At 45.0% G+C, this 24,600-nt stretch overlaps 8 non-coding genes across 8 annotated transcripts; all 8 read right to left on the bottom strand.

Annotated features, from left to right (window-relative positions):
• Positions 1-3,355: 3,355 nt before the first annotated feature.
• LOC146783732 (U4 spliceosomal RNA) lies at positions 3,356-3,496 on the bottom strand. The gene has a single exon (XR_014971173.1). It is a non-coding gene; the product is annotated as a U4 spliceosomal RNA (small nuclear RNA).
• Positions 3,497-4,316: 820 nt separating this feature from the next.
• LOC146783731 (U4 spliceosomal RNA) lies at positions 4,317-4,457 on the bottom strand. The gene has a single exon (XR_014971104.1). It is a non-coding gene; the product is annotated as a U4 spliceosomal RNA (small nuclear RNA).
• Positions 4,458-8,843: 4,386 nt separating this feature from the next.
• LOC146783730 (U4 spliceosomal RNA) lies at positions 8,844-8,983 on the bottom strand. Its single transcript, XR_014971181.1, has one exon. It is a non-coding gene; the product is annotated as a U4 spliceosomal RNA (small nuclear RNA).
• Positions 8,984-10,479: 1,496 nt separating this feature from the next.
• Positions 10,480-10,620, bottom strand: LOC146783729 (U4 spliceosomal RNA). The gene has a single exon (XR_014971059.1). It is a non-coding gene; the product is annotated as a U4 spliceosomal RNA (small nuclear RNA).
• Positions 10,621-14,640: 4,020 nt separating this feature from the next.
• Positions 14,641-14,781, bottom strand: LOC146783728 (U4 spliceosomal RNA). Its single transcript, XR_014971176.1, has one exon. It is a non-coding gene; the product is annotated as a U4 spliceosomal RNA (small nuclear RNA).
• An 821-nt stretch (positions 14,782-15,602) lies between these two features.
• On the bottom strand, positions 15,603-15,743 carry LOC146783727 (U4 spliceosomal RNA). Its single transcript, XR_014971058.1, has one exon. It is a non-coding gene; the product is annotated as a U4 spliceosomal RNA (small nuclear RNA).
• A 4,010-nt stretch (positions 15,744-19,753) lies between these two features.
• LOC146783726 (U4 spliceosomal RNA) lies at positions 19,754-19,894 on the bottom strand. The gene has a single exon (XR_014971188.1). It is a non-coding gene; the product is annotated as a U4 spliceosomal RNA (small nuclear RNA).
• An 821-nt stretch (positions 19,895-20,715) lies between these two features.
• Positions 20,716-20,856, bottom strand: LOC146783725 (U4 spliceosomal RNA). Its single transcript, XR_014971152.1, has one exon. It is a non-coding gene; the product is annotated as a U4 spliceosomal RNA (small nuclear RNA).
• Positions 20,857-24,600: the final 3,744 nt, after the last annotated feature.

Here is a 24,600-nt window from a genome sequence, read left to right as displayed (position 1 = left end):
GTGGCACCAGGTAGGTACCAGGCGATGTCGGGTGCAAACAGGTGAAGAGGTGTAGCTTGTCTCCGCAGCCACGTGGTCCCTGAAGGTCGACAACGTCCAGGAGTCGGTTCACGAGCTGTCCCACGCAGGCTCTCGCTGTCGGCGGTGTTGGCGACTCAAAGGAAGCAAACAAGCCTTGGCAAAGGCAGGAGTTGTAGGAAATGAAGAAAGCTGATGGTTCTGACCAGCAAGGTCAGAGGGGCTGCTCCTTTGGAGGGCAGCAGGGGCCAGTCTGGAGCAATCAGACCAGTGTCGTAGTTTTCAAGTTAGGTCGCCAAGATGGCCACTAGCCAACGGGCCAGGGTCCGGTTAGGCGCGTCGAGTTGCAAAGTGCAGAGGGGCCCCACGCAGATTGTGGAGATGCTGGAGGGCTCACCTTTGGTGCAGATGCTGCTCGGATGTTGGGCTTCTCAGGTCCCAAAGCACAACTTGGAGGGAGCCTCTGTTGTTGCGCTTGCAGCTTGTCGTGGGTCTTTCAAGATGGCTGGCTCCACGTGTCTCGGTGCCTCCACGGGTTCCTTCTTTGCAGGGACTGTGGATCGGGCTGTGAGAGGTTTGGAGGTCCAGTTCTTGTTGGGCTCTGGGCTCGGGCTCCGGCAGGAGGCGGCGGCAAAGCAGACGTCGAGTAGCTGGTTGGTGCTTGCGTTAGCAAGATGGTCACTCCCTGACCATAGGGGAGATTTCCTTCTGTCCTCTGTGCAGCAGAGCGTCGAAGTTCCCATCTTCTTCTTTGTAGTAAGTTGATTCCAGGATGTCTGAAGTCTTAGGACACAGCTCCTACCTTTAAACGGATTCTAGGGGCCGGACTACCTGCTAGGTCCCTCCCTAAGGGTGGGACCAGGAAGGGGGGTGGTTACACCCCCAATCCTTTGTCCAGCTCACCCCAGGTCTGGGGCTGGTGTGCCCCAAGACCGGTTTGAACTGGCATATGCACCGAGGCTCCTTGTGAGCCTCAGGCATGTCTGATTCTATTCAGCCCTACCTGACCAATACACAAAATCCTGTCTGGGGTGGTGATCGCACCTCCCCTGGCAGGAAACCCTTTGTCCACGTCTCCCAAGCTGGAAGGACTCCCAGCAGCAGGAGGGCAGACTTGTGTCGGTGGTGGCAGCGTCCATTTTGTGGAGCTGAGGCTATGTCTGATTTTACCCGGGTTTCAGGTACTGTACATGTCGTGTCCCTCTAGAAGGGTGGAATGCTAACCCCGTCGCCAGAATTGGCGAGGGGTTAGTATTCCAATTCGTATGACACCTTACTCGACATGTTTTGATAAAGCCAAACCAAAGATAGCATTTAACCGCGAGGTTCATAATGCGCTTAAGAGTATATGGTATGGCGATATCTGGAAACGGTAGAAGGAAGTTGTTCTGACCACTGCAGACAGGCTCAGCTCATGCCAGAGCACCATCTCACATGGAACCAAGCACTCTGCCTTCAGGATTGTTAAGGCCTGCCATAGGAGTGACTTATAGGTTAACATGTGTCCCATTTAAGGTTAGGTATAGGTATACTACACCTAAGTAAGAGGTGGTTACACCAACTTACCCCAGCTGAGTGATCAGCCAGTTGTGTCAAATTGCTAGGCCAGGCCAGGGGTGGCACAATACATGCTTCAGCCCCTGGTAGGCCTTAGATACACCAATGCCGTGGGTACCTAGTGTACACTGGTACAGGGGCTCACAGGGTGATCCAATTCCAATTGGTTATGCACCTGGAGTGCATAGTGTCAATTTAGTAGAGAGAACAGCAGGCTGGGGGTCTGATGAGCAGGCCCACATCCTCAATATGTCAAAAACCAGTGAAGCAAAAAGCAAAAATTTGGGGTGACCATAGGATAGCATACCCTACTCTACTACAATTGGGCCTAACTCTCTCTGCACCCGGCTGCCCCTGTGCCGCTGAGGGTGAAACAACTCTACCTACCTGACCCTGGGAGACCCCTGAGTCTATGCCCAGAACCTTAACTCTGCCAGTCGAGTACTTACCTTTAAACCGATAACTCAATTTTCTCCATAGGGTAACATTGACTGTTTCTTCTGAAAATTTCTTCAAAGTGTGGAGTTTACAAAACTTAAAATATTCACCAAAAATCAGCCGAGTAACGAAAACGAAAATACTCACCTGCTATTAGGTGAGCTCCCAGTGCTGGATCTTGGTGCCCAGCACTGACTCTGACAAGTACTTACAACTGTACTTACCAGTAACCCAATTTTCTTCCATAGGGAATCATTGACTGTTTTTCTGTGAAATTTCTTCAAAGTGTCAATTTCTGCAAACTTTAAATATATTCTTTAAAAATCGTATAACTTCTGAAAACGTAATTACTTACCTGTTTTGGATAAAGGTCCCAGTACTGGATTACAAGAGTAACGAGAACATACTATACCTGCAACTTGAATTTTCTTTCATAGGGAATCATTGACTGTTTTCTATGAAATTTCTTTTAAGTGTCAACTTTTAAAATAGCAAAATATTACTTAAAAATCCTAGTAGTAACTAAGTCGACTTTTATCACTTGTTTCTAAGTACTGTCCCAGGACTGAATCTAGGATCCAGTCCTGGAATCTCTAAAGTAATCCTGAAAGTAATCTATTGCAAATAACTTGAAATTTCCATTGAACTCAATGCATTATTGTGTTTAAAACTGTGTTGCCTATTGCAACAAATTATAACTTTCTACAAAAGCCAATTGCATATTGCAAAAGTATTTAAATAAAGCATCTCATTCTGATAAAGTATATTTTAATTCCTATTTTTGGTTCTAAAATAAAACAGACATATATTTTTTATACAAACCATTGGCCTAGAGTTCAGTTATTGAGTGTGTGAAATCATTTTGCTGACTGAGTGTGTACAACAAATGCTTTACACTGTCCTCTGATACTGCCATACTGCTCGACATAGCTACCACTTTAGAGACTAAGGTTATATCTAACTTTAGCCTCTGCCAAACCTCTGGGGACTGTGGACTCTGTACACCCTGTACCTATTTTGGAACAGTATATACAGAGCCACTTTCTCACAATAGTACATTTGATCTAAAACCTAGAGAGATGCTGAATAAATGTCTGAATCTTCGGACACTGCGCAGCTTCTAAATCAATTAGCACCCAAAGTTTAATATGTCTACCTTACCTAATGATTAAGCGGACCCTCTTTTACGCATATAAGAAACACGTTGGTTGAAATGAAACAGTTCATGAAAAACATATCGAGCAAAGAGTATTGATATTTTATGAAAAATATCTACACCTTTTTACTTATTGAATAAATACATTGATGTATAATCAATCATTTTTTTACGCAATTGATCTAGCCTCCGTAAAGATTATCCTAAATTGCCAATATCAACTGTTGTTCAAGTTGACAAGACTGGGTATTGCGTAAAGTTTTGAATAAACAACAATCGCACCTCGGCTACACCTCATTGGTTACAATACTGTCACTACACAAAGATAACGTCCAATTGGCAATATGAGCAGTCCCACACTCGTGACACTTTTGTCTCTTACAGGGAGACAAAATTGGAACATATGCACTGATCAGAGAGATATGCAAGCATACTTTCTATGTTTTCTATCACTCAGGTCAAAAGCCAGACATCAGGTGGACTACTTTATCTTCTGTTGGTTCTGCAGATAAGTGCCCATTGGGCTCTGGGATTCCATATGCTAATTAGCAGATTTCACTATACAGCCTCCTTTGGCACCTCCCTTCATCCCTCTCTATGTGTGATGTCATCAGTACATGGTTCTGTATGCAAACACATATACTCCTAAGCCCCATCTGGCTCCTCCCAAAACGAGTTCTTGTACCTAAATGCAAGCAGAGCAACCAAAGGAGTACTATTCTAGAATATTACAAGAGTTCACTTTGGCACCTCCTTGTTCACCCAGATACAAGATGCCTTTCTTGTAAAAGGATACATATCAGTCTGCCGACAAAGGAGTGTACAATCTCAGCTATTCACTCAATAGCCGAAAAAATAGCACATTAGCTCTGCTACTTAGAGAGATGCTGAATGAATGTCTGAAGCTTTGGACACTGTGCAGCTTCCAAGACAATTAGATTACAAAGTTTAATACGTGTACCTTACCTATTGATTAAGAGAACCCTTTTCCACAGATATGAGAAACACTTTAGTTGAAATAAAAAGTTGTTAAAAAAACATATTGACCAATGAGTATTGACATTCTATGAAAAATATCTACACCTCTCTGCTTACTAAATAACTGTAATGATGTATAATCAATCTTCTTTTGACACAATTGATCCAGCCTCCATAGAGACTATCAAAAATTGCCAATATCAACTATTTTTCAAGTTGACATGGCAGGGTATTGGGTAAAGTTTTCAATAAGCAATAATCGCGCCTCAGATAGACCTCATTGGCTACGATACTGCCACTGCACAAAGATAACATCAGCTAGGCGATATGAGCAGTCCCACAACGGTGACACTTTTGTCTGTTACAGGGAGACAAATTTGAAACGTGCACCGATCAGAGAGATATGCAAGCATACTTTCTATGTTTTCTATCACTCGAGTCAAAAGCCAGACATCATATGTACTACTCGATCTTCTGTTGCTTCTGCAGGTAAGTGCCCGTTGGGCTCTGGGATTCCGTATGCTAATTAGCAGATTTCACTATACAGCCTCCTTTGGCACCTCCCTTCATCCCTCTCTATGTGGGATGTCATCAGTAGATGAATATGTATGCAACCACATATCCTCCTAAGCCCAAGCAGGCTCCTCCCAAAACTAGTTCTTGTACCTAAATGCAAGAAAGCAACCAAAGGTGTACTATTCTAGAATATTACAAGAGTTAACTTTGGCGCCTCTTGTTCATCCGGATACGAGATGCCTTCCTTGTAAATGGATACATATCAGTCTGCCGACAAACGAGTGTACAATCTCAGCTATTCACTCAATTGCCGACAAAATAGTTGTGCGAAAGTGCCATCTTTCTTGAATGGTATGCCCCCACTTTTTGCTGAATTGCTGAATGTACTTTGACTGAGTGTGCCCTGGACTCCTGCCAATCAGGAGCCCAGGGCCTATGTTCCTTCCCAAAACAAAAATCTCAAAACCAAATTGGCAAACCCTGGCCACATGTCAGCCCCTGGTAAGTGGTACCTTAAGTACCCAGGGCCTTGAGACCAGGGAAGGCCTCTAAGGGCTGCAGCACTCATTGTGCCACCCTTAGAGGCCCTGTACCCTAACACACACACACACACTGCCCTGGCAGGCTGAGTGTCTGGGTACAAGACAAAACAGAGAGTCGACATAACACACATCCCTGTGTGCCATGCCCACAACCTTCATTGCCCTGCCATACACCAGCCACCACTCTAGCTGGGTGCCCTATGCCAGTGGTGTGGGCACAGAGGTAGGAGCCCTGTGCCCCTACAGTACCCAGGTCCATTCCTGGGCCCTGTAAGTGCAGTGGTGCCATTTAAGAGTACATGGTGCTGGGAGCTTGTCAAACACGAACTCCACAGCACTATAATGGCAGCACAGAAGACTGAGAAGTTTGGTATCAAACTGCTCAGCACATTAAACCCACACTGATGCCAGTATGGGATTTAATGTACCAAGCACCACAGAGGGCATCTTAGAGAGGCCCCCTGAAACCTAACCTACAATCCACGTCTGTTCTGAGGCTGCCTAGGCTGCCACACAGCAGACATGTTGCTGGACCCCTGGGTAGGAGAGCCCCTGCTCTCCTGGGTCTGCAATAATGCACATCCTGGGTGAGATGCTAGATCTCCTCCCCCAGGATGGGCAGGGGGAAGCTTCAAAGGCATGCCACCTCTGTGAGCTTCCCCAGGCCACTTGCAACCCCCACTCTGGCGGGAAGCTTGGCCGGAAACCCCAAATAAGGACAGGGGATGTGCCAGCCTGCCAACCCCACCCCTCAGGTGGGGAAGGCGAGGTGAAGCACATCTCCGGGCGCTCGCCATCTTGAAGATGGGAGGCCCTACCCAATCAGGACTAGGCTGCTGCCCCCCTCCCACAGGAGAGTGGCAGAATAGGGGGTGTACTCACCCCAGGACAGGGACCCATTGGTCCCTGCCCTTCTTCTACCTGTAACGCCTCTAAATTTAGAATTTAGGGGCACCCTGAACCTTCCTTCCCCAGATTCCAGATTCCGAAATCCAAAGAAGAGGAAGAAGAAAGAAGACCTGCCCTGCAGCTGCTAAGAAGAGGAAGACACCAACTGCTTTAGCCCCAGCCCTACCGGCCTGGCGACACTCGAACCTGCTCCTGCTCCAACCCGTCATCTATTGTGGGCAGCAACCTCACAAACCCCGGAGGACCTGGCTACCTTTTGGCTCTAAGGGGCATATCAACAAGCAGGCGATAAAAATTATCGCCGCTTTTGCGGCCGTTTTCGGCCGAAAAGCAGCGATAATTTTATCGCCTAATTAGCAAGGTCACGCTAACGCGTGAAACCTTGCTTTAGCGTCAGGATTCGTAACGCCCAGCTTTGCATCTCTAATGAGATGCAAAGTGGGCGTTCCTGACCTGGCATGACAGGAGAAATGTCGCTAAGCAACATTTCTCCTATCAGCAAGCCTAACGCTATGAAGCATAGCATCAGGAAAAGTAGCGATAACTCCTGTTATCGCTACGTTCCTTACGCCTGCTTCAGGACTGACTTAGCCATGATATCCTATGGAAGGTGGATATCATGGCTAAGTTTGTGAGTCCCTATCAACTAGCTAACGTGACATTATCGCTGGGTTTCCAGCGATAATCTCACGTTAGCCAGTTAGCGCTAGGATTTTTACCGCTGATGAGATAAGCGTTGCTAATAGCACGCTATCTCAGCGATAAAAATCGGCGCCAGCCGGCGATTATTATCGTAGCGCTAAGTGCGCTCAGCGATAATTATCGCCGGTTATTGTTGATATGCCCCTAAGCCCCTGGGACTCCCATGAGTAGAGGCTCTACTCAAAATCTACTTCTAATCCCTGGCATCAGCCCGGAACCGCGAACCCTACACACTCTGCACCCGCCAAGCCTGGCCTGTGCCGGAGTGAACAAAGACCACGAGGACGACCCCACGACGACTGTGAACCCGAGTCCGGCACCAAAGGACTTCCCTTGACGCTCCTGATGACGCCTGCAGCCTCAGAACCAGGTACCCCCCCAACGCGATCAACAGAGGGTAAGATTTGCCGACACCAAAAGGCACCCCTGCACCCGGCGCCCTGCGGCTCCCTGTGCCCAACTCCTGGGTACCTACCTATCCTCCAACTACCCAACTTACCTCTCGAAGTGGTGGTGGCACCTAAAGAATCTTCGTCCCCGAGCTTGCAATCTTTTTCTAAACCGGAGCTCTCCCATTGAAATCAATTGAGCGCCCAAGAGCTCAAAAGCACCCTGCACCCAGCCACCCGAGTGGCCCTGGCAGTGTAACCTCTACACCTATCTACTTCCCCATTTCCCTGAGCAAGTGACCAGGAGCCCAGCTCCCACAGCCGCGTAGCCTGCTAGTCAGCAGCCACCAACCAAGGCCCCCCTACCTCTCATAGGATAACATTGAGCCTAACTCTCTCTGCACCCGGCTGCCCCTGTGCCGCTGAGGGTGAAACAACTCTACCTACCTGACCCTGGGAGACGCATGAGTCTATGCCCAGAACCTTAACTCTGCCAGTCGAGTACTTACCTTTAAACCGATAACTCAATTTTCTCCATAGGGTAACATTGACTGGTTTCTTCTGAAAATTTCTTCAAAGTGTGGAGTTTTCAAAACTTAAAATATTCACCAAAAATCAGCCGAGTAACGAAAACGAAAATACTCACCTGCTATTAGGTGAGCTCCCAGTGCTGGATCTTGGTGCCCAGCACTGACTCTGACAAATACTTACAACTGTACTTACCAGTAACCCAATTTTCTTCCATAGGGGATCATTGACTGTTTTGTATGAAATTTCTTCTGAGTGTCAACTTTTAAAATAGCAAAATATTACTTAAAAATCCTAGTAGAAACTAAGTCGACTTTTAACACTTGTTTCTAAGTACTGTCCCAGGACTGAATCTAGGAACCAGTCCTGGAATCTCTAAAGTAATCCTGAAAGTAATCTATTGCAAATAACTTTAAATTTCCATTGAACTCAATGCATTATTGTGTTTAAAACTGTGTTGCCTTTTGTAACAACTTATAACTTTCTACAAAAGCCAATTGCATATTGCAAAAGTATTTAAATAAAGCATCTCATTCTGATAAAGTATATTTTAATTCCTATTTTTGGTTCTAAAATAAAACAGACATATATTTTTTATAGAAACCATTGGCCTAGAGTTCAGTTATTGAGTGTGTGAAATCATTTTGCTGACTGAGTGTGTACAACAAATCTGATACTGCCTTACTGCTCGACCAAGCTGCCACTTTAGAGACTAAGGTTATATCTAACTTTAGCCTCTGCTAAACCTCTGGGGACTGTGGACTCTGTACACCCTGTACCTATTTTGGAACAGTATATACAGAGCCACTTTCTCACAATAGTACATTTGATCTAAAACCTAGAGAGATGCTGAATAAATGTCTGAATCTTCGGACACTGCACAGCTTCTAAATCAATTAGCACCCAAAGTTTAATATGTGTACCTTACCTAATGATTAAGCGGACCCTCTTTTACGCATATAAGAAACACGTTGGTTGAAATGAAACAGTTAATGAAAAACATATCGAGCAAAGAGTATTTATATTCTATGAAAAATATCTACACCTTTTTACTTATTGAATAAATACATTGATGTATAATCAATCATTTTTTGACACAATTGATCTAGCTTCCGTAAAGATTATTCTAAATTGCCAATATCAACTGTTGTTCAAGTTGACAAGATTGGGTATTGCGTAAAATTTTGAATAAGCAACAATTGCACCTCGCATACATCTCATTGGTTACAATACTGCCACTACACAAAGATAACGTCCAATTGGCAATATGAGCAGTCCCACAATCGTGACACTTTTGTCTCTTACAGGGAGACAAAGTTGGAACATATGCACTGATCAGAGAGATATGCAAGCATACTTTCTATGTTTTCTATCACTCAGGTCAAAAGCCAGACATCAGGTGGACTACTTTATCTTCTGTTGGTTCTGCAGATAAGTGCCCATTGGGCTCTGGGATTCCATATGCTAATTAGCAGATTTCACTATACAGCCTCCTTTGGCACCTCCCTTCATCCCTCTCTATGTGTGATGTCACCAGTACATTATTCTGTATGCAAACACATATACTCCTAAGCCCCATCTGGCTCCTCCCAAAACGAGTTCTTGTACCTAAATGCAAGCAGAGCAACCAAAGGAGTACTATTCTAGAATATTACAAGAGTTCACTTTGGCATCTCTTTGTTCACCCAGATACAAGATGCCTTTCTTGTAAAAGGATACATATCAGTCTGCCGACAAAGGAGTGTACAATCTCAGCTATTCACTCAATAGCCGACAAAATAGCACATTAGCTCTGCTACTTAGAGAGATGCTGAATGAATGTCTGAAGCTTTGGACACTGTGCAGCTTCCAAGACAATTCAAACACAAAGTTTAATACGTGTACCTTACCTATTGATTAAGAGGACCCTTTTCCTCAGATATGAGAAACACTTTAGTTGAAATAAATCAGTTGTTAAAAAAACATATTGACCAATGAGTATTGACATTCTATGAAAAATATCTACACCTTTTTGCTAACTTGGGGCCATATGTAGGAAGCCCAATACCGGTCAGTAACGGCCGATTTTCGGTAAATATACCGTTACCGACCGGTATTTAGGCTTTTGCTATGTAGGGGGATCATTTCTGGATTCGGTAATTTACCGAATCGGTAAAATTACCGAATCGGTAATTTTACCGATTCGGTAAATACCGAATCCAGAAATGAGATGTAGGGGGAGTGTGTCGTGGGTGTGGGGATTCGTTATTTACCACCAACTAAAAGTTGGTGGTAAATGACGAATAGGTGTAAAAATGCATTTTTGTGCACTTTGAAGTGTGAAATGTGGCAGTCATACATGCCCTTAGGGCATGTATGTGCGCCACATGTGCACACATGGACGATTCAGGGGTGCAACAGGGTGTCAATGTGACACCCTGCCACCCATGATACTGCCTCCCCCATTACCGATTCGGTATTTACCGATTCGGTAATGGCAACTGGCTTCCCATTCATTCCTATGGGCCTCCAGGCCGATAGGAATGAATGGGAAGCCAGTTGCCATTACCGAATCGGTAAATACCGATTCTAAAATACCGACACTTACCGAATCGGTATTTTTTTACCTACATTACATTTACCGATTCATAAATACCGAATCAGTAAAATTCGGTATTTAAGAATCGGTAAATGTAATTTACCTACATATGGCCCTAAATAACTATAATGATGTGTAATCAATCTTCTTTTGACACAATTGATCCAGCCTCCATAGAGACTACCAAAAATTGCCAATATCAACTATTTTTCAAGTTGACATGGCGGGGTATTGGGTAAAGTTTTCAATAAGCAATAATCGCGCCTCGGATAGACCTCATTGGCTACAATACTGCCACTGCACAAAGATAACATCAGCTTGGCGATATGAGCAGTCCCACAACGGTGACACTTTTGTCTGTTACAGGGAGACAAATTTGAAACGTGCACCGATCAGAGAGATATGCAAGCATACTTTCTATGTTTTCTATCACTCGGGTCAAAAGCCAGACATCATATGTACTACTCTATCTTCTGTTGCTTCTGCAGGTAAGTGCCCGTTGGGCTCTGGGATTCCGTATGCTAATTAGCAGATTTCACTATACAGCCTCCTTTGGCACCTCCCTTCATCCCTCTCTATCTGGGATGTCATCAGTACATGATTATGTATGCAACCACATATCCTCCTAAGCCCCAGCAGGCTCCTCCCAAAACTAGTTCTTGTACCTAAATGCAAGAAAGCAACCAAAGGTGTACTATTCTAGAATATTACAAGAGTTAACTTTGGCGCCTCTTGTTCACCCGGATACGAGATGACTTCCTTGTAAATGGACACATATCAGTCTGCGGACAAAGGAGTGTACAATCTCAGCTATTCACTCAATAGCCGACAAAATAGTTGTGTGAAAGTGCCATCTTTCTTGAATGGTATGCCCCCACTTTTTGCTGAATTGCTGAATGTACTTTGACTGAGTGTGCCCTGGACTCCTGCCAATCAGGAGCCCAGGGCCTATGTTCCTTCCCAAAACAAAAATCTCTAAAACAAATTGGCAAACCGTGGCCACATGTCAGCCCCTGGTAAGTGGTACCCTAGGTACGCAGGGCCTTGTGACCAGGGAAGGCCTCTAAGGGCTGCAGCACTCATTGTGCCACTCTTAGAAGCCCTGTACCCTAACACACACACACACTGCCCTGGCAGGCTGAGTGTCTGGGTACAAGACAAAACAGAGAATCAACAGGACACACATCCCTGTGTGCCATGTCCACAACCTTCACTGCCCTGGCATACATCAGCCACCCCTCTAGCTGGGTGCCCTATGCCAGTGGTGTGGGCACAGAGGCAGGAGCCCGGTGCCACTACAGTACCCAGATCCATTCCTGGGCCCTGTAAGTGCAGTGCTTCCATTTAAGAGTACATGGTGCTGGGAGCTTGTCAAACACAAACTCCACAGCACTATAATGGCAGCACAGAAGACTGAGAAGTTTGGTATCAAACTGCTCAGCACATTAAACCCACACTGATGCCAGTAAGGGATTTAATGTACCAAGCACCACAGAGGGCATCTTAGAGAGGCCCCCTGAAACCTAACCTACAATCCACGTCTGTTCTGAGGCTGCCTAGGCTGCCACACAGCAGGCATGTTGCTGGACCCCTGGGTAGGAGAGCCCCTGCTCTCCTGGGTCTGCAACAATGCACATCCTGGGCGAGGTGCTAGATCTCGTCCCCCAGGATGGGCAGGGGGAAGCTTCAAAGGCATGCCGCCTCTGTGAGCTACCCCAGGCCACTTGCAACCCCCACTCTGGTGGGAAGCTTGGCCGGAAACCCCAAATAAGGACAGGGGATGTGCCAGCTTGCCAACCCCCCCCCCCCTCAGGTGGGGAAGGCGAGGTGAAGCACATCTCCGGGCGCTCACCATCTTGAAGATGGGAGGCCCTACCCAATCAGGACTAGGCTGCTGCCCCCCTCCCACAGGAGAGTGGCAGAATAGGGGGTGTACTCACACCAGGACAGGGACCCATTGGTCCCTGCCCTTCCCCTACTTGTAACGCCCCTAAATTTAGTATTTAGGGGCACCCTGAACCTTCCTTCCCCAGATTCCAGATTCCGAAATACAAAGAAGAGGAAGAAGAAAGAAGACCTGCCCTGCAGCTGCTAAGAAGAGGAAGACACCAACTGCTTTGGCCCCAGCCCTACCGGCCTGGCGACACTCAGACCTGCTCCTGCTCCAACCCGGCATCTATTGTGGCCAGCAACCTCACAAACACCGGAGGACCTGGCTACCTTTTGGCTCTAAGCCCCTGGGACTCCCATGAGTCTGGCTCTACTCAAAATATACTTCTAATCCCTGGCATCAGCCCGGAACCACGAACACTACACACTCTGCACCCGCCAAGCCTGGCCTGTGCCGGAGTGAACAAAGACCACGAGGACGACCCCACGACGACTGTGAACCCGAGTCCGGCACCCAAGGACTTCCCTCGACGCTCCTGACGACACCTGCAGCCTCAGAACCAGGTACCCCCCCAACGCGATCAACAGAGGGTAAGATTTCCCGACACCAAAAGGCACCCCTGCACCCGGCGCCCTGCGGCTCCCTGTGCCCAACTCCTGGGTACTACCTATCCTCCAACTACCCAACTTACCTCTCGAAGTGGTGGTGGCACCTAAAGAATCTTCGTCCCCGAGCTTGCAATCTTTTTCTAAACCGGAGCTCTCCCATTGAAATCAATTGAGCGCCAGAGAGCTCAAAAGCACCCTGCACCCAGCCGCCCGAGTGGCCCTGGCAGTGTAACCTCTACACCTATCTACTTCCCCATTTCCCTGAGCAAGTGACCAGGAGCCCAGCTCCCACAGCCGCGTAGCCTGCTAGTCAGCAGCCACCAACCAAGGCCCCCCTACCTCTCATAGGATAACATTGGGCCTAACTCTCTCTGCACCCGGCTGCCCCTGTGCCGCTGAGGGTGAAACAACTCTACCTACCTGACCCTGGGAGACCCCTGAGTCTATGCCCAGAACCTTAACTCTGCCAGTCGAGTACTTACCTTTAAACCGATAACTCAATTTTCTCCTTAGGGTAACATTGACTGGTTTCTTTTGAAAATTTCTTCAAAGTGTGGAGTTTTCAAAACTTAAAATATTCACCAAAAATCAGCCGAGTAACGAAAACGAAAATACTCACCTGCTATTAGGTGAGCTCCCAGTGCTGGATCTTGGTGCCCAGCACTGACTCTGAAAAATACTTACAACTGTACTTACCAGTAACCCAATTTTCTTCCATAGGGAATCATTGACTGTTTTTCTGAGAAATTTCTTCAGTGTCAATTTCTGCAAACTTTAAATATTCTTTAAAAATCGTATAACTTCTGAAAACGTAATTACTTACCTGTTTTGGATAAAGGTCCCAGTACTGAGTCTAGGCACCCAGTACTGGATTACAAAAGTAACGAGAACATACTATACCTGCAACTTGAATTTTCTTCCATACTGAATCATTGACTGTTTTCTATGACATTTCTTTTAAGTGTCAACTTTTAAAATAGCAAAATATTACTTAAAAATTGTAGTAGTAACTAAGTCGACTTTTATCACTTGTTTCTAAGTACTGTCCCAGGACTGAATCTAGGGTCCAGTCCTGGAATCTCTGAAGTAATCCTGAAAGTAATCTATTGCAAATAACTTGAAATTTCCATTGAACTCAATGCATTATTGTGTTTAAAACTGTGTTGCCTATTGCAACAACTTATAACTTTCTACAAAAGCCAATTGCATATTGCAAAAGTATTTAAATAAAGCATCTCATTCTGAGAAAGTATATTTTAATTCCTATTGTTGGTTCTAAAACAAAACAGACATATATTTTTTGTACAAACCATTGGCCTAGAGTTCAGTTATTGAGTGTGTGAAATCATTTCGCTGACTGAATGTGTACAACAAATGCTTTACACTGTCCTCTGATACTGCCTTACTGCTCGACCAAGCTACCACTTTAGAGACTGAGGTTATTTCTAACTTTAGCCTCTGCCAAACCTCTGGGGACTGTGGACTCTGTACACCCTGTACCTATTTTGGAACAGTATATACAGAGCCACTTTCTCACAATAGTACATTTGATCTAAAACCTAGAGAGATGCTGAATAAATGTCTGAATATTCAGACACTGCGCAGCTTCTAAATCAATTAGCACCCAAAGTTTAATATGTGTACCTTACCTAATGATTAAGCGGACCCTCTTTTACGCATATAAGAAACACGTTGGTTGAAATGAAACAGTTAATGAAAAACATATCGAGCAAAGAGTATTGATATTCTATGAAAAATATCTACACATTTTTTCTTATTGAATAAATACATTGATGTATAATCAATCATTTTTTGACACAATTGATCTAGCCTCCGCAAAGATTATCCTAAATTGCCAACATCAACTGTTGTTCAAGTTGACAAGACTGGGTATTGCATAAAGTTTTGAATAAGCAACAATCGCACCTCGCATACACCTCATTGGTTACAATACTGCCACTACACAAAGATAACGTCCAATTGGCATTATGAGCAGTCCCACAATCGTGACACTTTTGTCTCTTACAGGGAGACAAAGTTGGAACATATGCACTGATCAGAGAGATATGCAAGCATACTTTCTATGTTTTCTATCACTCAGGTCAAAAGCCAGACATCAGGTGGACTACTTTATCTTCTGTTGGTTCTGCAGATAAGTGCCCATTGGGCTCTGGGATTCCATATGCTAATTAGAAGATTTCACTATCCAGCCTCCTTTGGCACCTCCCTTCATCCCTCTCTATGTGTGATGTCATCAGTACATGATTCTGTATGCAAACACATATATTCCTAAGCCCCATCTGGCTCCTCCCAAAACGAGTTCTTGTACCTAAATGCAAGCAGAGCAACCAAAGGAGTACTATTCTAGAATATTACAAGAGTTCACTTTGGCACCTCCTTGTTCACCCAGATACAAGATGCCTTTCTTGTAAAAGGATACATATCAGTCTGCCGACAAAGGAGTGTACAATTTCAGCTATTCACTCAATAGCTGACAAAATAGCACATTAGCTCTGCTACTTAGAGAGATGCTGAATGAATGTCTGAAGCTTTGGACACTGCGCAGCTTCCAAGACAATTAGATCACAAAGTTTAATACGTGTACCTTACCTATTGATTAAGAGGACCCTTTTCCACAGATATGAGAAACACTTTAGTTGAAATAAAACAGTTGTTAAAAAAACATATTGACCAATGAGTATTGACATTCTATGAAAAATATCTACACCTTTTTGCTTACTAAATAACTATAACGATGTATAATCAATCTTCTTTTGGCACTATTGATACAGCCTCAATGGAGACTATCAAAAATTGCCAATATCAACTATTTTTCAAGTTGACATGGCGGGGTATTGGGTAAAGTTTTCAATAAGCAATAATCACGCCTCGGATAGACCTCATTGGCTATGATACTGCCACTGCACAAAGATAACATCAGCTAGGCGATATGAGCAGTCCCACAACGGTGACACTTTTGTCTGTTACAGGGAGACAAATTTGAAACGTGCACCGATCAGAGAGATATGCAAGCATACTTTCTATGTTTTCTATCACTCGAGTCAAAAGCCAGACATCATATGTACTACTCTATCTTCTGTTGCTTCTGCAGGTAAGTGCCCGTTGGGCTCTGGGATTCCGTATGCTAATTAGCAGATTTCACTATACAGCCTCCTTTGGCACCTCCCTTCATCCCTCTCTATGTGGGATGTCATCAGTACATGATTATGTATGCAACCACATATCCTCCTAAGCCCAAGCAGGCTCCTCCCAAAACTAGTTCTTGTACCTAAATGCAAGAAAGCAACCAAAGGTGTACTATTCTAGAATATTACAAGAGTTAACTTTCGCGCCTCTTGTTCACCCGGATACGAGATGCCTTCCTTGTAAATGGATACATATCAGTCTGCCGACAAAGGAGTGTACAATCTCAGCTATTCACTCAATAGCCGACAAAATAGTTGTGTGAAAGTGCCATCTTTCTTGAATGGTATGCCCCCACTTTTTGCTGAATTGCTGAATGTACTTTGACTGAGTGTGCCCTGGACTCCTGCCAATCAGGAGCCCAGGGCCTATGTACCTTCCCAAAACAAAAATCTCAAAACCAAATTGGCAAACCCTGGCCACGTGTCAGCCCCTGGTAAGTGGTACCCTAGGTACCCAGGGCCTTGTGACCAGGGAAGGCCTCTAAGGGCTGCAGCACTCATTGTGCCACCCTTAGAGGCCCTGTACCCGAACACACACACACTGCCCTGGCAGGCTGAGTGTCTGGGTACAAGACAAAACAGAGAATCGACAGGGCACACATCCCTGTGTGCCATGTCCACAACCTTCACTGCCCTGGCATACATCAGCCACCCCTCTAGCTGGGTGCCCTATGCCAGTGGTGTGGGCACAGAGGCAGGAGCCCGGTGCCACTACAGTACCCATTCCTGGGCCCTGTAAGTGCAGTGCTTCCATTTTAGAGTACATAGTGCTTGGAGCTTGTCAAACACGAACTCCACAGCTCTATAATGGCAGCACAGAAGACTGAGAAGTTTGGTATCAAACTGCTCAGCACATTAAACCCACACTGAGGCCAGTATGGGATTAAATGTACCAAGCACCACAGAGGGCATCTTAGAGAGGCCCCCTGAAACCTAACCTACAATCCACGTCTGTTCTGAGGCTGCCTAGGCTGCCACACAGCAGGCATGTTGCTGGACCCCTGGGTAGGAGAGCCCCTGCTCTCCTGGGTCTGCAACAATGCACATCCTGGGCGAGGTGCTAGATCTCCTCCCCCAGGATGGGCAGGGGGAAGCTTCAAAGGCATGCCGCCTCTGTGAATTACCCCAGGCCACTTGCAACCCCCACTCTGGCGGGAAGCTTGGCCGGAAACCCCAAATAAGGACAGGGGATGTGCCAGCTTGCCAACCCCACCCCTCAGGTGGGGAAGGCGAGGTGAAGCACATCTCCGGGCGCTCACCATCTTGAAGATGGGAGGCCCTACCCAATCAGGACTAGGCTGCTGCCCCCCTCCCACAGGAGAGTGGCAGAATAGGGGGTGTACTCACACCAGGACAGGGACCCATTGGTCCCTGCCCTTCCCCTACCTGTAACGCCCCTAAATTTAGTATTTAGGGGCACCCTGAACCTTCCTTCCCCAGATTCCAGATTCCGAAATACAAAGAAGAGGAAGAAGAAAGAAGACCTGCCCTGCAGCTGCTAAGAAGAGGAAGACACCAACTGCTTTGGCCCCAGCCCTACCGGCCTGGCGACACTCGGACCTGCTCCTGCTCCAACCCGGCATCTATTGTGGCCAGCAACCTCACAAACACCGGAGGACCTGGCTACCTTTTGGCTCTAAGCCCCTGGGACTCCCATGAGTCTGGCTCCACTCAAAATCTACTTCTAATCCCTGGCATCAGCCCGGAACCGCGAACCCTACACACTCTGCACCCGCCAAGCCTGGCCTGTGCCGGAGTGAACAAAGACAACGAGGACGACCCCACGACGACTGTGAACCCGAGTCCGGCACCCAAGGACTTCCCTCGACGCTCCTGACGACACCTGCAGCCTCAGAACCAGGTACCCCCCCAACGCGATCAACAGAGGGTAAGATTTCCAGACACCAAAAGGCACCCCTGCACCGGGCGCCCTGCGGCTCCCTGTGCCCAACTCCTGGGTACTACCTATCCTCCAACTACCCAACTTACCTCTCGAAGTGGTGGTGGCACCTAAAGAATCTTCGTCCCCGAGCTTGCAATCTTTTTCTAAACCGGAGCTCTCCCATTGAAATCAATTGAGCGCCAGAGAGCTCAAAAGCACCCTGCACCCAGCCACCCGAGTGGCCCTGGCAGTGTAACCTCTACACCTATCTACTTCCCCATTTCCCTGAGCAAGTGACCAGGAGCCCAGCTCCCACAGCCGCGTAGCCTGCTAGTCAGCAGCCACCAACCAAGGCCCCCCTACCTCTCATAGGATAACATTGGGCCTAACTCTCTCTGCACCCGGCTGCCCCTGTGCCGCTGAGGGTGAAACAACTCTACCTACCTGACCCTGGGAGACCCCTGAGTCTATGCCGAGAATCTTAACTCTGCCAGTCGAGTACTTACCTTTAAACCGATAACTCAATTTTCTCCATAGGGTAACATTGACTGGTTTCTTCTGAAAATTTCTTTAAAGTGTGGAGTTTTCAAAACTTAAAAATTCACCAAAAACCAGCCGAGTAACGAAAACGAAAATACTCACCTGCTATTAGGTGAGCTCCCAGTTCTGGATCTTGGTGCCCAGCACTGACTCTGAAAAATACTTACAACTGTACTCACCAGTAACCCAATTTTCTTCCATAGGGAATCATTGACTGTTTTTCTGTGAAATTTCTTCAAAGTGTCAATTTCTGCAAACTTTAAATATTCTTTAAAAATTGTATAACTTCTGAAAACGTAAGTACTTACCTGTTTTGGATAAAGGTCCCAGTACTGATTCTAGGCACCCAGTACTGGAATACAAAAGTAACGAGAACATACTATACCTGCAACTTGAATTTTCTTCCATAGGGAATCATTGACTGTTTTCTATGACATTTCTTCTAAGTGTCAACTTTTAAAATAGCAAAATATTACTTAAAAATCCTAGTAGTAACTAAGTCGACTTTTATCACTTGTTTCTAAGTACTGTCCCAGGACTGAATCTAGGATCCAGTCCTGGAATCTCTAAAGTAATCCTGAAAGTAATCTATTGCAAATAACTTGAAATTTCCATTGAACTCAATGCATTATTGTGTTTAAAACTGTGTTGCCTATTGCAACAACTTATAACTTTCTACAAAAGCCAATTGCATATTGCAAAAGTATTTAAATAAAGCATCTCATTCTGAGAAAGAATATTTTAATTCCTATTGTTGGTTCTAAAACAAAACAGACATATATTTTTTGTACAAACCATTGGCCTAGAGTTCAGTTATTGAGTGTGTGAAATCATTTCGCTGACTGAGTGTGTACAACAAATGCTTTACACTGTCCTCTGATACTGCTTTACTGCTCGACCAAGCTACCACTTTAGAGACTAAGGGTATTTCTAACTTTAGCCTCTGCCAAACGTCTGGGGACTGTGGACTCTGTACACCCTGTACCTATTTTGGAACAGTATATACAGAGCCACTTTCTCACAATAGTACATTTGATCTAAAACCTAGAGAGATGCTGAATAAATGTCTGAATCTTCGGACACTGCGCAGCTTCTAAATCAATTAGCACCCAAAGTTTAATATGTGTACCTTACCTAATGATTAAGCGGACCCTCTTTTACGCATATAAGAAACACGTTGGTTGAAATGAAACAGTTAATGAAAAACATATCGAGCAAAGAGTATTGATATTCTATGAAAAATATCTACACATTTTTTCTTATTGAATAAATACATTGATGTATAATCAATCATTTTTTGACACAATTGATCTAGCCTCCGTAAAGATTATCCTAAATTGCCAACATCAACTGTTGTTCAAGTTGACAAGACTGGGTATTGCATAAAGTTTTGAATAAGCAACAATCGCACCTCGCTTACACTCCATTGGTTACAATACTGCCACTACACAAAGCTAACGTCCAATTGGCAATATGAGCAGTCCCACAATCGTGACACTTTTGTCTCTTTCAGGGAGACAAAGTTGGAACATATGCACTGATCAGAGAGATATGCAAGCATACTTTCTATGTGTTCTATCACTCAGGTCAAAAGCCAGACATCAGGTGGACTACTTTATCTTCTGTTGGTTCTGCAGATAAGTGCCCATTGGGCTCTGGGATTCCATATGCTAATTAGAAGATTTTACTATCCAGCCTCCTTTGGCATCTCCCTTCATCCCTCTCTATGTGTGATGTCATCAGTACATGATTCTGTATGCAAACACATATATTCCTAAGCCCCATCTGGCTCCTCCCACAACGAGTTCTTGTACCTAAATGCAAGCAGAGCAACCAAAGGAGTACTATTCTAGAATATTACAAGAGTTCACTTTGGCACCTCCTTGTTCACCCAGATACAAGATGCCTTTCTTGTAAAAGGATACATATCAGTCTGCCGACAAAGGAGTGTACAATCTCAGCTATTCACTCAATAGCCGACAAAATAGCACATTAGCTCTGCTACTTAGAGAGATGCTGAATGAATGTCTGAAGCTTTGGACACTGTGCAGCTTCCAAGTCAATTAGATCACAAAGTTTAATACGTGTACCTTACCTATTGATTAAGAGGACCCTTTTCCACAGATATGAGAAACACTTTAGTTGAAATAAAACAGTTGTTAAAAAAACATATTGACCAATGAGTATTGACATTCTATGAAAAATATCTACACCTCTTTGCTTACTAAATAACTATAATGGTGTATAATCAATCATCTTTTGGCACTATTGATCCAGCCTCAATAGAGACTATCAATAATTGCCAATATCAACTATTTTTCAAGTTGACATGGCTGGGTATTGGGTAAAGATTTCAATAAGCAATAATCGCGCCTCGGATAGACCTCATTGGCTATGATACTGCCACTGCACAAAGATTACATCAGCTAGGCGATAGGAGCAGTCCCACAACGGTGACACTTTTGTCTGTTACAGGGAGACAAATTTGAAACGTGCACCGATCAGAGAGATATGCAAGCATACTTTCTATGTTTTCTATCACTCGAGTCAAAAGCCAGACATGATATGTACTACTCTATCTTCTGTTGCTTCTGCAGGTAAGTGCCCGTTGGGCTCTGGGATTCCGTATGCTAATTAGCAGATTTCACTATACAGCCTCCTTTGGCACCTCCCTTCATCCCTCTCTATGTGGGATGTCATCAGTACATGATTATGTATGCAACCACATATCCTCCTAAGCCCAAGCAGGCTCCTCCCAAAACTAGTTCCTGTACCTAAATGCAAGAAAGCAACCAAAGGTGTACTATTCTAGAATATTACAAGAGTTAACTTTGGCGCCTCTTGTTCACCCAGATACGAGATGCCTTTCTTGTAAATGGATACATATCAGTCTGCCGACAAAGGAGTGTACAATCTCAGCTATTCACTCAATAGCCGACAAAATAGTTGTGTGAAAGTGCCATCTTTCTTGAATGGTATGCCCCCACTTTTTGCTGAATTGCTGAATGTACTTTGACTGAGTGTGCCCTGGACTCCTGCCAATCAGGAGCCCAGGGCCTATGTTCCTTCCCAAAACAAAAATCTCAAAACCAAATTGGCAAGCCCTGGCCACATGTCAGCCCCTGGTAAGTGGTACCCTAGGTACCCAGGGCCTTGTGACCAGGGAAGGTCTCTAAGGGCTGCAGCACTCATTGTGCCACCCTTAGAGGCCCTGTACCCTAACACACACACACTGCCCTGGCAGGCTGAGTGTCTGGGTGCAAGACAAAATAGAGAATCGACATGGCACACATCCCTGTGTGCCATGCCCACAACCTTTACTGCCCTGGCATACATCAGCCACCCCTCTAGCTGGGTGCCCTATGCCAGTGGTGTGGGCACAGAGGCAGGAGCCCGGTGCCCCTACAGTACCCAGGTCCATTCCTGGGCCCTGTAAGTGCAGTGCTTCCATTTAAGAGTACATGGTGCTGGGAGCTTGTCAAACACGAACTCCACAGCACTATAATGGCAGCACAGAAGACTGAAAAGTTTGGTATCAAACTGCTCAGCACATTAAACCCACACTGATGCCAGTATGGGATTTAATGTACCAAGCACAACAGAGGGCATCTTAGAGAGGCCCCCTGAAACCTAACCTACAATCCACGTCTGTTCTGAGGCTGCCTAGGCTGCCACACAGTAGACATGTTGCTGGACCCCTGGGTAGGAGAGCCCCTGCTCTCCTGGGTCTGCAACAATGCACATCCTGGGCGAGATGCTAGATCTCCTCCCCCAGGATGGGCAGGGGGAAGCTTCAAAGGCATGCCGCCTCTGTGAGCTTCCCCAGGCCACTTGCAACCCCCACTCTGGCGGGAAGCTTGGCCGGAAACCCCAAATAAGGACAGGGGATGGGCCAGCCTGCCAACCCCACCCCTCAGGTGGGGAAGGCGAGGTGAAGCACATCTCCGGGCGCTCGCCATCTTGAAGATGGGAGGCCCTACCCAATCAGGACTAGGCTGCTGCCCCCCTCCCACAGGAGAGTGGCTGAATAGGGGTGATAGAGATCAGGGTGTGTATAATATTCCCACTACCACAGATAGAGTAATCTCACAGTTACACGCACTTACATTCATCATACGCTAGGGCCCATTTCACTAACATACGCGCTCAAATACTCTACCAGCAGCAATAAACCTGTGGAAAGAAAACTCCTAGTCACCCTGCATCTATATCAGGTCGATAAGATCTGGCTATTGTGACTGTCCATAAACATAATCTATACAACCTATACGAATAATCAAAATATAATACACAATAATTGACAAGAAATAATATCCAACACCATGTTCAAATTATATTGCTTTATCTAAAATTAGTCAAATGGAAATCAAGCAGCATAAATCATTTTTCTCATAGTTACCTATTCTAGCTAAATGTCAGAACGGGTCAGGACAAGTCTCTTGGTAAAGTCTCTCAAGACGAAGTCCTTCAGCATCAATCCTCGACAACGTAGATTTGGTACACGGCAAAGGCAAAATGGCAAGTGGGAAGTCCCTCTCTAGGCTAACAATTCTTATACAGAGTCGAACAAAAGAAAGATACAAATAAAAGTTGTAATGTCCGCTGGACCGCTGAGCAGAGCGGGAAGGAAAGGATGTAACATTGCTACATTCGAAAATCTCCGCTCAGGAAAAATAACAAAATAAAGACTACGGAACAGGAACCAAGAATCGCAAATGTATCTGTTAGTTCTACTTCTCCTCGGCAATGAGACCAATGCTCAGAGTCTTTTCTAAGGCTCCTTTGTTTTCCCAAGGCTGCCAAGGACGTTCCATTTCACTCGAAGATTACCCCGGCTGCTGATGTCCTCACGGAAAATTTCACAAGGCAAGCAAGGACTGTGGTCAGCTGACTTCAGGACCATTTTCAGCAGGGCTCTCTTCCATCACAGTTTTCTATTCTCAACTCGAGGCCAGGCTTACAAAATCGGCCATCTTTAACTAGGCCACCATAGGCCACAATAGACCATCTTAATTAAAAGAAACAAAAACAACGTTACCACAGCATAGTGATTAAACAGTGTTAACCCCACTAATACCCTTATGTGTATGCATCTATCTAGCACTCGCAACATAGAAAAGGATTAATTCGGAAAGCGTTTTGTGCTCAAAAATAAACAGCACATAGCAACGTTTAAACATGAAAACACGCACATTATTTGTTAAACAGCACATTTATGCGCACCCACATGTAACTCTCTCTTATTAGGACAAACGGATTGATTAATATAAACACACTTGCACAAGACAAATAATTAATTATTAGTAATTAGAAAATTAATATGACAAATAGACATGCCAGAGCTTCAAAACCCAACGAATTTTCAAACAGAAAACTCTGCTCCAGCAATCCCCCCTTTGGTGATTTTATCACCAAATAAACCCAAAAAAAAAAAATTAGTGAAAAATTTAGTCCCATTTTAGGAGAAATCGGAAATGTCTTTTTCCCCTTACACAACATTACACACCAGTCACTCTTTCATCATCCCTTTTTGTCTCTAAGTAAACACTCTCCCTTAATTCTTCTAATTCAATTTCTTGAGGTTCTCTTTTCAACCTCTTGTTTTTCTTCTCTTTATTCAATTTCTTCCTCCCTCCCCTGTTTTTACAACACACACACACCAATCTTATTATCAATAAAGCAACAATTATACAAGTTAAAGGAAACAATATTCTACCTATAATAGTACTACCTATTTTTGCAATAAAATCCTTAACAGCTATCATTTTATTAGCTATTTTAGTCCATAAATTCTCAGCTTCAAGTGGTACTAATTCTTCATGCAAATCAGTAATATTTTTGATATAGACCTTCAGGTCTTTGCTTTCGTCTGGAATGTAAGTGCAACAATGTTGAACTTTCAGCATTCCACAGACTCCACCCTCCTTGGCCAATAGAATATCAAGGGCAAGTCGATTTTGCATAGACATGGCACGTACGGCACTTAATTCCGTATTCACCAAAAGAAACCCTCCAGCGGTATTTGTCGATAAGCGATCAACCACTGTGGACAGTTTCCGAATTCCATAAGCATTCAAAGAAATTCCCACTGCTGGAATCAAAACTCCAAAAATGTCACCCACTATTTCAGACCAAGTTTCTCTCTTAAAACGCATTAGTAAA

The sequence above is a fragment of the Triturus cristatus genome, chromosome 11 (assembly GCF_964204655.1).
Source record: "Triturus cristatus chromosome 11, aTriCri1.1, whole genome shotgun sequence".
Taxonomy (NCBI): Eukaryota; Metazoa; Chordata; class Amphibia; order Caudata; family Salamandridae; genus Triturus; species Triturus cristatus.
This window is presented reverse-complemented; position numbering and strand designations above follow the sequence as displayed.